Source organism: Phacochoerus africanus, chromosome 3, assembly GCF_016906955.1.
Source record: "Phacochoerus africanus isolate WHEZ1 chromosome 3, ROS_Pafr_v1, whole genome shotgun sequence".
In the NCBI taxonomy this organism is placed as follows: Eukaryota; Metazoa; Chordata; class Mammalia; order Artiodactyla; family Suidae; genus Phacochoerus; species Phacochoerus africanus.
In genome coordinates, this window is record NC_062546.1 from 183,829,768 (window position 1) to 183,846,653 (window position 16,886).

A 16,886-nucleotide genomic window follows, 5' to 3' on the forward strand; every position below is an offset into this window, starting at 1 on the left:
GTTTGATTTAGTCAGGTGAGATTTTTACTTGTTTCTCTGCTTGGCTTCTCTCTGAAGAGAAATAGAAACTATCTGCCATCTGAGACTCCTTCTGTTATATCACTCAGTGGTTTCCCATAATGCAAAATACTTCTAAATTTTCAAGCTATTTTTATTTGTTGTAGTTCGCTAGTCAATTTCACTTCCTTCCCTCCTCCTTTTCCCTCAGATAAAACCTTAATAATCAGCCTTTATTCTTTCTTGAGTTTCAAGAAACAAACATCTCGACTGTCCTCAAAATTTAGTAGAGCCTTTTCTAAATGATTTCATATGTGGGGATAAGTCTAATCTTTTTTTTAAAAAATTGCCCTTTGAGAGAATAAAAACATATAAAGTAATCTAGAAGAGTTATGAAGCATTTGGAGAGATGCTTGAAGAAAACTTGATTCTCATAGTCTCAACTTGAAGGCAATCTAACTCTACTGTGTGTCAATTCTAATATTTTTTTGTCTAAATTTTTGTGACCTCTGTTATAATCCCGTGGTACTCATCAGCAACTTATTGTGAATGACAAAAACATCACTCAAACTAGTTTAAGTGTAGAAGGGAATTTACTGGCTCAAGTGCCTAGAAAATTCCAGAAGTGATGCTAGCTGTTTGTGTCTCCTCCAGAATCTTATGTTGAGACCTGATCTCCAGTGTGATGGAATCTTAAGGGGAAGCCTTTGGGAGGTGATTAGGTCATGAGGATGGAGCCCTCATGGATGTGATTAGAATCCCTACAAAGGAGATCCCAGAGAGCACCCTTACTCCTCTGCCATGTGAGGACACAGAGAGAAGACAGCTGTGTATGAACCAGGAAGAAGACCCTCACCAGACATTGAATCTACTGGGGCCTTGATCTTGGCCTTCCCCAGCCTCTAGAACTGTGAGACATGAATTTCTGTTGTTTATGAGCCATTCACTCTATAGAATTTCTGTTATGCAACCCAAACAGACTAAGACACTCTCTTTTCCTCTCTGGACTCTGAGCTGATGATCTTCTTAGCCCTCAAGTAGCCCTGGATTTCACCGTCTTTTCTGCTGCTAATCTCAGCAGGAAGAGACATCTCCTTCCCAGCTGATCAACAGGCCTGGGTCCAATGTTAATTGGCCTGAAATGGAACCAATTGCTCTTTCAGAGGGAGGGTACTCACAGTGAGTCTCTTGTGCACCCCCGTAGTGCTCAAGTGAAGAGGAATGGGGGAGACAGAAAAAGGAAGCCAGTTGGACTAAAAGTGGGAGAGTTTCTTAAGGAAAATAAAATGAAGCCACAGAAAAGGGAGTGGATGCTGGTAAGGTTTGTCAATTACACTCAAGAATGGCAGCAGCTGACACACTGGTCCAAACATGGTTGCATGTGCCATCTGCAATGGACAGAAAGCACTCCACAGAGAAAAGCCAGCCCATGGTTCTTTCAGGTCCATTTCAGGAACTTGGAGCATGGAAGCTCTCTACCAGAAGGAATTTAGAATCCCACTGCAGTCCCTAAAAATTTAGACAAGTACTGGGCAAGTTCAGCAACATCTACTCCCTAAACCAAAGAGAAAGACAGAAATTACTTCACTGAAGGAGTTCCCCTTGTGGCTCAGTGGTTTAAGAATCTGACTAGCATCCATGAGGATGCAGGTTCGATTCCTGGACTCGCTCAGTGGGTTAAGGATGCAGTGTAGGATGTGGCATTGCTGTGGCTGTGGTGTAGGCCAGTAGCTGCAGCTCTGATGGCTCCGAGCCTAGAAACTTCTATATGTTGCGGATGAGGTCTGAAAAAGGGGAAAAAAAAAGGAAATTACTTCTCTGATGTGAAGGACCTGTCCTATGAGGTTCTTGGCACAGGCAGAGTTTCTGAAAAGGGTGATCTTAAACCCCTGCATTATAATCCCTAGGGGTGCTTCCTGAAACTCCAGATTCCTAGACCCTACCTGAGATCCTCTGAATTCTAAGCTCAGGAGTGGGGGCCCCAGAATCTGCCATCATATCAGGCTGCCAAGCAGGGCTGGGACTAGGGTGAGGCTAATGAGGTGCTTGGGGTGCAGCAAGTCGAGGGGGTGCTCACTGTGGGGGTAGACCCTGCACCTGTGCAACCCAGAGAGTGAACAGGTCCGGAAATGCCGCACCCTAGTCCCCTCACTTCCCTCACCCTAGCCCCCTCACTTCCCTCACCCTAGCCCTGGCCCTGCTTCCAAGGCTTGGGAATTCTGAAGCATGCTGTCATAAATTGAACCGTGTCCCTTCCAAAATTCCTTTGTTGAAGTCCTAACCCCTAGTACCTCAGAACATGGCTGTACTTGAAGGTGGGGCCCATAAAGAGGTAATTAAGGTTAAAGGAGGTCATTAATCCAACATGGCTGGTCTCCTTATAAGGAGAGGAGATTAAAATGCAGACACAGACGGAAGACCTTGTGAAGACAAAGTGAGAAGATGGCCATTGGTGAGCCAAGGAGAGACGCCTCAGAATGAGATCAACCCTGCCGTCACCTTAATCCTGGACTTCCAGCTCCCAAACCATGAGAAAATGGTTGCATTTCTGTTGCTTAAGCCACCAAGTGTGAATGCTCTTTGTTATGGCAACCCCAGCAAACTGCACTTGAGAACCAGTGGCATGGCCATTAAGAGCAGGGACTCTGGTATCACAGCGCCCCCTGGTGGCTGCAGTCGGAATTAGGTGAGGTAATACACAAAGCACTTCCTTTGGTTTCCTGGAAAGTAGATGCACCCTATAAATGCTAGATATAATCATTGTTGTTAACAAAGCATTTGTTGGTCAGTCAGCTTCTACCCCACCCCCTTCACAGTCAAGGGTGACCACTTAGAATTATTCAATTTCACAAATACTTTTTGAGTGTAGACTTTATACACATGCCTCCGTGCTCAACTTCTTGGGGAATCAAAGATGAAAAATAAACAGTACTCATCCTCAGAGCACTACCCAGAGCAAAAACTGGAAAATTATGAAACCAAAAATTTCCTCTGTGCCCCAACTCATCACCTTGCTTCCTGCAATGTGTCTTTCCTTAGCTCACTCCTAATTTTTCCACATTTAATGACACTGCCAGAGTTCCTGTCATGGCTCAGCAGTCAACAAAACCTACTAGTATCCATGAGGACTCAGGTTCGATCCCTGGCCTCACTCAGTGGGTTAAGGATCCATCATTGCCGTAAGCTGTGGTGTAGGTTGCAGACTCAGCTCGGATCCAGCGTTGGTGTGGCTCTGGTGTAGGCCAGCAGCTACAGCTCCGATTGGACCCCTAGCCTGGGAACCTTCATATGCTGCTGGTGCAGCCCTAAAAAAAGACAAAAAAAAGGCAAAAAACAACAACACTGCGATGCCTAACCGTACTCCCATAGCTAACTACCTAACTATACTCCCATAACTATTCTGCTATAACAAACTGTACTCCCATAACTACCTAACTGTACTCCCACAGTTAACTATCCTGCCATACCTAACTATATTCCCATAGCTAACTATCCTGCCATGCCTAACTGTACTCCTTTAGCTAACTATCCTGTCATACATGGCTAACTGTATTCCCACATCTAACTACCTTCCATTGTCTAACTCTGCTGTCATAGCTACCAATCCTGCTACAACCAACACTTTTCAGATGCCCACAACAGCCTCAATTCTCACATCTTCAGATGTGATCTGGAATTAGCTCTTTTCCCACCTCTGGAAAACCACCTCCCTCTATAATCCCAAATATTCTGCACTCTCCAAAGAGTCTCCATACTATACCTAGCTAAAATTAAACATAAACCTGGACCCATCAGTCATGCGACATTTGTTCCTAATCCGATTAAACTCACTTCCGCAAACGTTTACCAAGTACCTGCTGTATACAAGGTGATATGAAGTCATAAAATAGAATGCATACATCAAAGAAATAATAATACAGAAAACATGACCACCATTCTTATTTGCTATGAAAAGCCCCAAATCTTTGCCCTAACTTAAGCCCAGATCCTACCAATCTGAGTGTTAACAGACAACCACAGTTATGCCAATAGGTTTTCAGTTTTCCACTCATTAACTCTTCTTCCATAACACTCACAGGGATACATGAACAGGCCAGAACCTTGCAAACTTTCTGCTCGAGTTCTACAGAAGTAAAGGGACCAAGTAAATCTCCCCATAAAGGTTATATATAAACCATCTTGTAATTCTCTGTGCTGCCACCTGGTGGATTTCTGTTGTAAATCAACTGCAGTTTCTTCGGAGATGGGGCTAAGGTATAAAGTCTACTACTAAAGTCTGTAAACTTCACCTACTCTCCCTTTCCTTGGCGAACTCTCTACAAGGGTCTTCTCTCCATTAGCTCTGCCTGAGATGTTTTCTATCTAGAAAGGCCTTTGTCACTGCAGGTAGGGGTTTTAAGGAGCCACCCTCTTATCCTCTCACATCTTTCCTGTACACCCCCAAGAAGATGAGGTGTCCTCGTTTTTGTCCACAGGCTACTTGGATCATAAGGACTCCTCAGTTCAAGGGAGACCCATCCTTGCCCAGTTCTCATTATCTTCAGCATCAACAGTCTGAAGTCTTTTTCCTGGAGGCTGAGAATCTCCTCATCGCTTAGCTGATTTTCTGGGGTTTTTCCTTTCTCCCTCATCTGAGTTCTAGTTCTCCGTCTTTTCATTTTTATAGGTTTTTGCTGTGGTGACCTTCTTACAGATAATAGAGCTGTAGCCTCTTGTACTTCTGGTGTCTGCCCTCCTTGTGGCTGAAGTTGGTGTGGGGGCTTACTGAAGACTTCCTGATGGGAGGGGCTGATGCCTGCCCACTGGTGGGTGGAGCTGATTCTAATCCCTCTGGTGGGTGGGGCTTAGTCTCTGGATGGGATTAGAGGCAGCTGTGTGCCTGAGGGGTCTTTAGGTGGCCTGTTTACTGAGGGGCAGGTCTGTGATCCCACCTGGGTTGTTGTTTGCCCTGGGGCTTCTCAGCACTGACAGACGGGTGGGGCCAGATTTTCCCAAAATGGCCCCCTCCAGAGAAAGGCAGCTGCTGAATATTCCTGAGAGCTTTGCCTTCAATGTCCTTCCCTCACAACAAGCCACATTCACCCCTGTTTTCCCAGGATGTCCTCCAAGAACTGCGGTCAGGTTTGACCCAGATTCCCTTGGAGACTTTGCTTTGCCCTGGGACCCAGTGCATGTGAAAGTTCATGTGCGCCTTTTAAGAATGGGGTCTCCATTTCCCCCAGTCCCGTGGAGCTCTTGCGCACAAGCCCCACTGGCCTTCAATGCCAGATGCTCCGGGGGCTCTTTCTCCCAGTGCCAGATCCCCGCACGTGCAAGTTTGATGTGGGGCTCAGAACTCTCACTCCTGTGTGAGTCTCTGTGAATCAGTTAGTTTCCAGTCTGCGGGGCTTCTCATCTGGGAGGTATGGGGTTGTTTATATCAAGAAATCGCCCCTCCTACCTCTTGATGTGGCCTCCTCCTTCTTTTCTGGAGTAGGGTATCTTTTTTAAGGTTTCCAGTCCATTTGGGTGGAGAATGCTCAGCCTTTAGTTGTGAATTTTGTTGTTTTTAGGAGAGAAGTTGAGCTCCAGTCCTTCTATTCGCCATCTTAATCCCACCTCCTGCCCAGTTCTCATTAAATGTGGATGGTTTCCCGCCTCTAGAAAATGAACTATAGGAGTTAACATTGTGGCTCACCCGTTACTAACCCAACTAGTATCTATGAGGATGTGGGCTCAATCCCTGGCCTTGCTCAGTGCGTTAAGGATCCTGCGTTGCTGTGACGAGCTGTGGTGTAGGCCGGCAACTGCAGCCCGGATTCGACCCCTAGCCTGGGAACTTCTATATGCTGTTGTGGTTGCTGCCCTAAAAAACAAAAAAAAAAAAAAAAAAAAGAAGAAGAAGAAGAAAGATGAAGACCCGGCCTCACCATTTAATGCAAAATTTGAGTATATCCCCTACATGATTCCTAGAACCACTGATGTCTTTGAAAAGGTAAAACGAACCCTTGAAAATTCACATCTTGGCCAGATGGAAGGATGATTTCCGAAGGAAAGTAAGACAGAAATAAAGGCAAAATCTTCAATTGCTCCCCACCCCGGACCCAGAGGACAGGTTGCTTTAAAGATCTTGAGAGGAAGAAAGATTTAAACTTAAAAACCTCTGATACCAGAGCAAGTCTCCAGCAGGAAGAAAGCAAAGTTCTAGCTCAGAGGAGGTGCAGGCCTGCATCCGCCCCCCCCCCCCCCCCCCCCGCCCCCCGAACACTGCCCATAACCACGCACGAGCCTGGGATCATGCATTGGGTTTCCAGGGAAGCAGACTCAGAGATGGTGTGAGCTTATAGGAGGTTAGCAGGAATCACTGGTGGCTTATAGGAGGCCTAGTAGGGAGCACTCGTAGCTTACAGGAGGCCTGCTGGGGAGCACTCACAAGTTACAGGAGGTCTGGTGGGAACACTCATGGAATCTACACCTGTGGAAGGGAAGGGAAGAAAAGGGAGTAGAGCTGAACCTTAGCCAGCCCTTTAGGGACTTCAGAGCTAAGTTGTTCTGAGCTGGTACAAGAGGGCTGAGCCTTTCTATCTCCATGACAATCAACCTCTGGATGAAGGTGACCTGAGAAGGGACTATGACCTTGGCCAAGACAGCTCTCTTCAGGTGAAGTTGTCCAGCAGGAGGCTGACCACTGAGGGCTGTCTGCTGGCAGCACTCCCAGCAGCTGGCCCGGTAACTCCTTCTTGCTGGGGGGGCATGTGTGGAGTACGTCATAGCACCCACTGCCTGGGACCCTATGCCTAAGTCTATCCCTGTGGCTTGCTCCACGAGTGCAGAATTAATTCCCTTCCTCCGGAAATGCCAGGAATTCTTTCTTCGAATTATCTCAAAATAAGATAGGCAGATCTTTATTTTTTCCTTCCTTTATTTTATTGTGGTAAAATATATTAAGTCTTCCAGACATTATCATCAAAGCTTTAGGAGAGAACATTCTAGAAATACGGCTCAGAGAATTCTATCCAACAGTGGAGGCAACCCCATCTGAATGAAATCAGTGTAAAAACACATGCTGCAACTTGGATGAACCTCAAAAACTTTACAGTAGGGAAAAAAAAAAAGCCAAACACAAAATGTCACATGATGTATGACTCCATTTATATGACCCTCCAGAATAGGCTGTCCACAGAGACAGAAGCCCTCCTGATTGCTTTGTTTGTTCGGCTGGTTTTGGCCACCCTGTGGCATATAGAGTTCAGGCCAGGAATCAGGTCCTAGTTGCAGTTTCGAACTACTCCACAGCTGCAGAAACACCACATCCTTAACCCACAGTGCCAGGCCGGGGATTGAACTTTTGTCCCAGTGCTCCAGAGATGCCTCCTGTCCCGTTGTGCCACAGTGGAAACTCCGTCCTCCCAATTGTTGCCAGGGTTGCAGGAAGGGGAAGTGGGGAGCAACTGCTTGATAAACATAGGGTTTCCCTTTGGGGATATTTTGGAACTGGATAAAGGTAGTGGTTAAAGAACACTGAACATACTAAATGCCACTGAATTTAAAAATGATTAATTTTATCTCATGTTAACTTCACCTCTTTTTTTTTTGAGATTAAAATAAAAACAAAAAACCTCTTCTCTGGAAACAGTCTGTTATATTAAAATTAAGCCTTGCGGTTTCCCACTGTGGTAAAGCAGAAACAAATCTGACTAGTATCCATGAGGATGCAGGTTTGATTCTTGGCCTCGCTCAGTGGTCAGGGATCTCGTGTTGCCATGAGCTGTGGTGTAGTTTGCAGATGCGGCTTGGATCCCACGTTGCTGTGGCTGTGGCGTACACCGGCAGCTATGGCTCCAATTTGACCTCTAGACTGGGAATTTCCATATGCTGCGGATGCAGCCCTAAAAAGCAAAAACTAAAATAATAAATTAAAAAGTAAAATAAAATTAAGCCTCTACCATAGGAGTTTTCACTTTTGAGTAACTGGATACTATTAAAATGTTGTTCCTCTGTCCTCAGAGCAAATTTAGATGACACAAGGGAAGCTGGGTAAAATTCTTTATATTTAAATTCAAGCATCTCAGTCAAGCAGACACTGAATATACACAAAATTGTGTATAGCAACTCATTTAAACGTGGGAAGGTAATTTCTGTTTACAAGTAAAGAATATTTTCCTTCAAAAGGAGTTTGGAATGCAGCCTTAAAAATGTGTTGAAATAAGATAATAACATTGAGACATTTCAGGATCTCCAAAAGATTTGGAAAGACACACTCTAAAGAAACAATTAAAAAAAAAAAAACCTTGGTGTTCCCGTCGTGGCACAGTGGTTAACGAATCCGACTAGGAACCATGAGGTTGAGGGTTTGGTCCCTGGCCTTGCTCAGTGGTTTAACGATCCGGCGTTGCCGTGAGCTGTGGTGTAGGTTGCAGACGCGGCTCGGATCCCGCGTTGCTGTGGCTCTGGCGTAGGCCAGTGAATACAGCTCTGATTCGACCCCTAGCCTGGGAACCTCCATATGCCGCGGGAGCGGCCCAAAGAAATAGCAAAAAGACAAAAATAAATAAATAAATAAATAAATAAAAATTTTAAAAATTAAAAAATAAAAAAAAACTTGATGAAAATCGTCCATCTTTTATTGGTAAAACATGAAGAATTACCTCTGAATATTTTGCTTTAAGGTGTTTGGTGACAAGAAAGACAGAATAACGATGTGAATATATGTGTTTGAAGCCAAACTTTAAGTGAATTAAACAACATTTAAACAAATATACCCTCCCCCCATCATCCCTACACCTCTATTACCCAGCACAGTCTGAAATTCCATAAGAGAAATTTAACTGCTAAGTAAAAAGAATATTCCAAAAGCCATGAAATAGTTAAGCTACCAGGACCTTCAGAGAAGGAAGGGAAGTGTCAGGTTGAAATATGCCTAATAGTAAAATTGCATGTTCTAGGCAAGTGAGAGTCAAATCAATCTCCCCTCCCCGACCCTGTGTGATAATAGAACAACATAAATTTTGCTTTTCTAAAGCATTCCAACTTTGAGGATTTTGTATAAAATGCTTTCTAAATTTCAGGAGTTCCCGTCGTGGTGCAGTGGTTAACGAATCCGACTAGGAACCGTGAGGTTGCGGGTTCCGTCCCTGCCCTTGCTCAGTGGGTTAAGGATCCGGCGTTGCCGTGAGCTGTGGTGTAGGTCGCAGACGCAGCTCGGATCCCGAGTTGCTGTGACTCTGGCGTAGGCTGGTGGCCACAGCTCCGATTCGACCCCTAGCCTGGGAACCTCCATATGCCGCAGGAGCGGCCCAAGAAATAGCAAAAAGACAAAAAAAATGCTTTCTAAATTTCAAAACACATTTAACAGCTATCATATAATGAAATTAAAAATTTTAATGTTTACCTTAATATTCAAAAATGAAAAAAAATTTTTTTCATTTTTGGCCCCCCAATGGCATAAGGAGGTCCTGGGCCAGGGATCAGGTCCGAGTCACAGGTGTGACCCAAGTCACAGCTGTAGCGCTGCCCCATCTTTAACCCGCTGTACCAGGCCAGGGATTGAACTTGCGTCCCAGTGCTTCCACGAAGCCATGGATCCTGTTGCGCCACAGAGGGAGCTCCTAGAGTTTTCTTTTTTTCCCCTCAGTTCAGTTACTTCAGACTAAAAATTTAAAATTCAAGGCATGGCATTTTGAATTCCACATAAGAATTTGTATTTCTGCACCAAAGCTAACTAGCTAAAGTTTCATGTAAATACGATATAAAATGTGTGCTTTAAATTGAAAGACGTGACATTTGTAGGATGTTATGTTTGTAAACCAAAGGTATCTTTTATAAATTGATTCCAAAAAACTTAGACAATCCAAAAATACATACAAGTCAACAAAAAATTTCCACTTGATCTTTCTAGGCAGGATTCAAAGTGTCATAGCTTGACATTTTCCCAGTTATTGTGTATTAATGTAATTCTGTTTGAGCTTGATATAGTCTGGATATTTTCTCAACATATCTGGATTTTGAAATTTTGAATTTGTATAGAATCAACATAAAATATATTTGAATTTATCCTCAGTTATTTGGAAATTGGAAATCCACTTTAGGGTTGCCTATAAATAAAATAGGATCATACACCTAAAAATGGTTAAAATGGCAAAATTTATTTATTTTGTATTTTTGCCATTTCTTGGGCTGCTCCCACAGCATATGGAGGTTCCCAGGCTAGGGGTCGAATCAGAGCTATAGCCGCCGGCCTACACCAGAGCCACAACAACACAGGATCCAAGCTGCGTCTGCGACCTACACCACAGCTCATGGCAATGCTGGATCCTCAACCCACTGAGCAAGGGCAGGGATCAAACCTGCAACCTCATGGTTCCTAGTCGGATTCATTAACCACTGAGCCACGATGGGAACTCCTAAAATGGCAAAATTTATAATATATATATATATATATATATACAGTCACATAACAATGAGGGAGAAGATAAGTATCTATCTATCTGTCTATGTATCTATTATCTACATAGCTACCCATCAGAGAAAGAAAAAGGTAATTCTGACTATTTGCCCAATCAGAATATAGAACTAAATGGAGACTGCTTACAAATAGCAATTCCAAGAAAAATACTGGTACAATCCAAAGGACATGTTATATTCTTAATACATAATTTACTTTTAAAATAAAAGGACGCAGGGAGTTCCTGTTGTGGCTCATTGGGTTACGAACTTGACTAGGATCCACGAGGATGCAGGTTCAATCCTTGGCCTCACTCAGTGGGTTAAAGATCCAGTGTCAACATGAGCTGTGGTGTAGATCACAGACAAGGCAGGGAGGATTCAGGAGACACCTCACCCCCGGGGAAGGCAGCACTGACACCAACAGCATCAGGACCTGGCACTACCCCACAATCTGACTCCCTCTAGGGCAGGATGCGGATGTGCCTCTAGCTCAACGTGGCAGGGCTGGGCGAAGGCTAACACTAACCAACAGCAGGTTTGGTCACCATACCAATTATAAATAGCATTGTCCACAAGATTCAGAATATCCCTTCAGATAACAGGAGACTTAAATATTCCTTTAGACAACTGTCTCAAAACAAGGGCTGCACAGAGTTCCTGTTGCGCCTCAGCAGATTAAGAACTCGAGTAGTATCCATGAGGACGTGGGTTTGAGCCTGTCCCCAGTCAGTGAGTAAGGATCTGGCATTGCTGTGAGCTGTGGTGTAGGCCACAGATGTGGCTCAGATCCGACGTTGCTGTGGCTGTGGCTGTGGCAAAGTCTGGCAGCTGTAGCTCCAATTCCACCCCTAGCCTGGGAATTTCCATATATCACACTTTTGGCCCTTAAAAAACAAACAAACAAACAAAAGCTGTATAATCACTAGTTTTTGATCAAATAGGCTTTTTTGGAATAGGGTTTCAAATATTTCTGTTAGTTGGTCTTATTTCAATGGACAGCTACTTTAGAGAATAATACCACTGTAATAGGAGTGCAGAGGAAATACTAAGAAGAAACTACAGCTCAGGTTGAAGCTTTGCAGCCAAATATTAGAAACCCAAGAAGGCACTACAGACCTGGCTGGTGTCCCATGACTAACCACAAGGTGACTTTTTTTTTTTTTGGTCTTTTTAGAGCCTCACCAGTGGCACATGGAGGTTCCCAGGCTAGGGGTCTAATCAGAGCTGTTGCTGCTGGCCTACGCCATAGCCACAGCAGTGCCAGATCCGAGCCTCGTCTGCGACCTACACCACAGCTCACGGCAACACCAGATTCTTAACCCATTGAGCGAGGTCAGGGATCGAACCCACTATCTCATGGTTCCTAGTCGGATTTGTTTCCCTGCGCCAGGTGACACGTTGTTGAGCCAAGTGTCTGGTGGTGTTAAAAACAAATGGAGCCAATGGTAAGTTTTAGAGTTACAGAATACAGTCCTGGGGCAGCCATGGAAATGCATAGTTTAGATCTCCTGCTATGGGAAGCAGAGTTGATTGACAGCCCCAGCTGCCACACCCCAGGATCTACCAGTGCATTTGCCCTTGGGCTGCTCCCACCTAGACTGAGCACAGCCAAGCTGTTCATTCACACCCATTCCTAGGAGACTAAGGGCTGACTTTGGCTCAAAACCTTGGAACGCTGGTGATGGGTCAACTGGGTCAACACTATCTCAGGCTCAGATTCTTCCCATCCAATCTTCCTTCCTTTCCTTCCTCTCCTTTACTGTAGTCAGAACTTCATTACTGTCACATTCAGAGGTGGCCCTGTAGGACGGTGGAGAAGAAAAATCTTTCTAATAGACAATCTGTAGGTGGTGCCACTAGTATCCACTCTAGAAAGAAAAGGGGGCGGGGGAAAGAGACCAAAGTGACATTATACAGATTCCTGAGTATAGGCCCAAAGCCTGGCCCTTTGGCCAAGAACCTGGAAGGAAAAGGACTGAAAGACTGGGAACCAGGGAGTCTGGGGTAGAGACAAATGGATAAACACAGGGGAGTGGGCCCCAAGTGCTTATTTTTGTCTCCATACAGGAATGCCCGCAGAAAGCATCCATCATGGAAGAGGCATAGAACCACCAAGCAGACAAGACAGCTCAGCCAGTCAATGCTGCCCAGGCCTTCATCATCGGCCTCCCCAGAACTGGTGTAATTGGCTCACGGATGGAGGAAAGAGGCAATCTGGAATCCCGCTTAACTAAGGTCGATATAGTTAGTGCTGCCTCTGATATGTCCACACAGAGACCAATACTGAGCCCCGAATGGCATGTTCTTCAAGGAGGACAACGGCTGCTTGTTGTCAGGTTGACAGGTGGGCTGGTTATAGGTGTGCTGCTTCTCAGCTCTGAAATTGGGTCCACGTCCTTTAAATAGATTGCGCTTTGCCAGCTGTGCTGAGGCTTTGCCAGCAGAGGGCAATGGAGAGACGCTGCAGGAAGAAAAAAAAGCTTTGCTTCCAGATTCCTGTACTGCCCACACCCTGAAGCCAGGCGGCAGTGCACCTGGCCAGCAGGAGCAGCAGCAGCAGTCACAACTCCCCTGGCACTTGCCTCCATAGGGGCAGCCTCTGGTGAGACATCTCCCACGCAGTTTCCCCCGGCACCCTAGAGGGCAGATTTCTAGCAAGTTCTATCAGCAGAGCACTTCAGATGACTAGAGACTTCTCTGACACCCACTGGGTCACAGCCATGCTCTCCAAAAAAGTCTGGGTGTCAGCCCTTGGGTGAAGGGGTGTTGGATGGGGGCGGTGCTCTTCTCCATTATCAGCCGTGGCAATAGCTGTTCCTTATGTCTCCTATTCCCGTATTCTTTAAAGTTCCTTACGTCCTACTGGCCAATCCCATTATAGTTTATAATTCTTTATATTGAACTTATACCAAATGACGGTGTGGTGTAGGTGTGATCCTTACCTTATCGTAATAGATAACCCATTCCAGGGAGGATTTTGCTTTTCCTGTTTTCAGAGACTCAGATAGCACTGCTACGGAGGGGTTATCCAAAGCCAGACCCCCGGGTGTGGAATCCCATGCACCAGTATCCAACCAGATGATCAAAGTGGGTCCCTGATCCCGGAACCACAGATTGCATCACAACCCACACTTGCAGAAGCAGCCGGCATCACAGAGGACTACAATTACAAGGCACAACTTAAGTGCCATTGACCCTCTGAAAGGATGGAGTGCCATCGTTCAGGATGCGTGTCCGCATTGGCTCTGTGAACATGTTGGGAACCAACAAGTGAAAGAAGGAGTGGCCCTGCTGACGTCACTCCTTAAGATCCACTGTGGGACTTTGCACTCCCCGTCCCTGCCAGTCCAGGGGACACAGCAAGGTCCCGTTGAACTACAAACTATGTCTGACTCCAGGGCACTTCAGCCACGTACCAGCTGCTGAGCAAAGGTGTTGCCATCACCTGCAGGAGGAGTCAGAGCTACTTTTATACAGTGGGGACAGGGAGGAACTGATGTGGAACCAGGTGATCCACTGAGTGCCTCCTGGGACCCCCTTGCCCTGCTGTGACTGTGAACACACACGTGTGGCAACCCTGGCTAAGAAGGGATTGCTTTGCTGTGATCGAGATGCTTCCTGCCTGCTTCTCTCCTTATCCCTTGTCTACAGGGGTCAGACTGCATCAAGGTCAGAGGCTATGGATGTCTTCTTGGGCTCCCTGCCCTTTATCCTGCGAGGGACGTTCCCCAGAAGTCTCATGGACTTACTACACCTTGGCTTCTCCTTCTCTGAGGCCCTGAACTAACATAAGCCATGAACCAAAACAGCCATGTGTGTGGGAGGGGAAATCGTCCACAAAGGTCATCTTATCAACAAACTCTTTTAACATGAATAATTAGAGAACTGTTCTAGTTTTTCTCTAGATGTCTTTTTCTTCCTGTTACACAGCTTCGGCACCACCATGACCTTATCCTCTGTAGCACTTAGGATGTTGGGGAATTTTTAATTTCCGTGCATGTCTTTTTCACCACTGAACACCCAACTCCTACCATAATGCTGAGCACAGAGTAAGGGCTCCAAATTATGGGCTGAGTGAATGATTAAACCTATTCAGGAACATTTAATCTGCAGCAAAATTTACCCAGTGTAGTAGCAGAAGAACATTATTGATAAGACATTATTAGGATACATACAGAAATCCTGAAGAGCAAACTGCTGATTCTAAAGCATGGTTAATGATCAGCCGTCCAGCGGCAGTTGAACAAGAGGGTGGAGCTAAGTTTAGTGCCAGGTAGGGCTGGTTCCATGTCTTAAACAGAAATAAGCAAATGTCAACCTGTGGGTACGTAAGGGGCTGTCTATAGTCATCGACAGGAGGTAATTTTTAAATTTAATTTTTATTTTATTTTGGAGTGAAGGAGAAAAATCTTTATTGTTTTGCCAGGCAAAGGGAGCCACAGCAGGCTAATGCCTTAAAGACGATGCTCCCCTTGGAAGAGATTAGGAGGTGCTTTTATACTTTGGGGAATGGAAAGTAGGGCCACAGATAAGGATCAGGGTATAGGCAAGCTTGCAATTATCCTTTAAAGCTGGTGGTTAGTGGCCCCAGGACTCGTTCTGGTCGTCCTCCTTCTTCCTGGAATGAAGACTGCTTCATCAAGTAGTTCTTCCGTCTGTTGGGGGTTTTAGTTCTGTTTGTGTGATTATTTAGTTACTGTCCATTCTCCTTTTGAAAGTTCAGTGAGACCAAGCACTATCTTCCTTATTCACCACTGTGTCCGTAGAACCGGGAACAGGACCGGTGTCTGGACTTAACTGAGGTTCAGGTTCTTTGTGCCTCTGAGCAGAAGGAATTCAGCGAGAGACAAAGTGATAGGCAAGAAACAGATTAAGACAGGATGCTTGTTGAGCAATGCCAGCGGCAGGTAAGGAGGCTCCGCTTAATTTTTATTTTATATTGGAGTGTAGTTGATTTACAATGTTGTGTTAGTTTCAGGTGTACAGCAAAGTGATTCGGTTATACATATACACATATCCATTCTTTTTTCAGATTCTTTCCCCAAAACAGAATATTGAATAGAATACCCTGTGCTCTACAGTAGGTCATTGTTGATTATCTATTTTATATATAGTAGTATGCATATGTTAATCCCAAACTCCTAATTTATCCCTCTCCGCCCCCAACCCCCTTTTCCCCTTTGGTAACCATAAGTTTTCAAAGTTTGACATGAGGTAATTTGAAAGGCAAGCCCTGCTTTTTCCATCTCCAGGACCAACCTGTGCTGGAGCCACCCAGCTCCCTACCATGGCTTATAATTCTTAGGAGCTGTGACATTATTGCCTCCAGAAGGCCACTGTTAAATTGTTGTCTAGGAGGAAAAGAAGATTCCTGATCTTTCCACATTCACAGCGTGGGCACAACATTTAAGTGAGCCTGGGCGACCTGCCCTTGAGCAAACCTGAGCGTGAGTGCCCCCTTTCGAGCCACACCCAAAGCATCTCATTAGCCTTGTCCTAGTCCCTACCTACTTGGGAGGCTGATAAAATGGCAGATTCTGGGATTCCCACCCCAGAGCTTTGCAAATCTTATACTTCAAACTGAATATTACTGACAAAGAAAGAAACGACTTGACTTTAAGAGGGAATAAGTCAATTTAAAGAGGTTTAATCTATTAAGCAAAAAAAAAAATAAAACCTATGTAATTTGTAGATGGTATTTTAGAAATCGGGATAACTGCCAGAAAGGATCAATTGAAGGCAGAATACTGAGCCCTAACACATTTGCGTATATATACACACACATAAATATTTTGTCTTTTAAGGCCGCACCTGCGGCATATGGAGGTTCCCAGGCTAGGGGTAGAATCGGAGCTGTAGCTGCCGGCCTATGCCACAGTCACAGCAACGCTGGATCTGAGCCTCATCTTTGACCTACACCACAGCTCACGGTAACACCGGATCCTTAACCCACTGAGCAAGGCCAGGGATCGAACCCGCATCCTCATGAATCCTATTTGGGTTCGTTAACCACTGAGCCATGACGGGAACTCCACTTTTGCATATATTTTAATCAAAAAAAAAATTTTTGCACGCAAAAGGAGAAAGATGGAGAAAAAGAAACACTTTGGATAAGAAATCGAGACACATATCAAGCACTGCAAAAAGTACTCCTTAGGACTTTATTTTTCTTTTCAGTTAAGAGGACTTACACAGATTTGACTTCGTGAACAAATCATACCTCAATTATCACATACAGTTTTACTAATCCAAAAGTGCCACCAGTGAGTCATGGTATATTTCTGCTGTAAAAATCATAATGATGCCACAAGGTAGATTTACTGCCTACCTTTATAATTAAATATTCAAATCTTTTGGGAGATGATAGTACCTCTGTCATTACTTTGAAATTATTTCACTTTTCAAATACCTTTCTTAGAATTAAAAAAAGCACAACGCATATTGATTTCTATCGCTAAAATTTT